Below are 498 nucleotides of genomic sequence, written 5' to 3'. Positions count from 1 at the left end.
GGTGATGTTGGGTTAATATTGTGTTTTAATAATAATTTTCATTTCATAATGGATAAAATTCTACTTTAGATTATATGTTACAGACTTACACTAAACAAGCTGTAGAATCTTTATTCAAGTTTTATTTGTTTTTAATGAAATCAGGGAGCTGCCACACACCAATGCTCAAACAATCACTTTTTGTATTTTTTCCTCCCACTCAAAATGACTTTCCATTTCTTTTTGATATTTAAAACCTAGCAATCTTACTACTAAACTATGTATCTATCTGTATAAAAAACAAAAAGACTATGATATATCAAGTGGTAACTGTGTGATGTAACAGTACGGTGGGGGTTTGCTGGATGAAGTATACCATGCAGTACTCAAATCATTGAAAGACTTTACAGACCATTAAAGGAAAAACAAAAATGAGCATGTATAAATTAAGGAAGTACCTCAGAATGAGAAATTAATTGCCATTTGTTAACATTTAAGAACAATTTGTAGCATGCCAAT

The 498-nt window shown here is 30.1% G+C and overlaps 1 protein-coding gene across 2 annotated transcripts in view; it reads right to left on the bottom strand.

Moving 5' to 3' along the window:
* The window catches only part of LOC119586283 (protein O-mannosyl-transferase 2-like), a gene marked incomplete in the record, with an annotated part of 13,418 nt that overhangs the window by 8,269 nt on the left and 4,651 nt on the right, over positions 1-498 (bottom strand).

The sequence above is a fragment of the Penaeus monodon genome, chromosome 21 (genome assembly GCF_015228065.2).
Source record: "Penaeus monodon isolate SGIC_2016 chromosome 21, NSTDA_Pmon_1, whole genome shotgun sequence".
NCBI classification, from domain to species: domain Eukaryota; kingdom Metazoa; phylum Arthropoda; class Malacostraca; order Decapoda; family Penaeidae; genus Penaeus; species Penaeus monodon.
The sequence above is the reverse complement of the archived record's forward strand: the minus strand, read 5'-3'. Positions and strand labels throughout refer to the sequence as shown.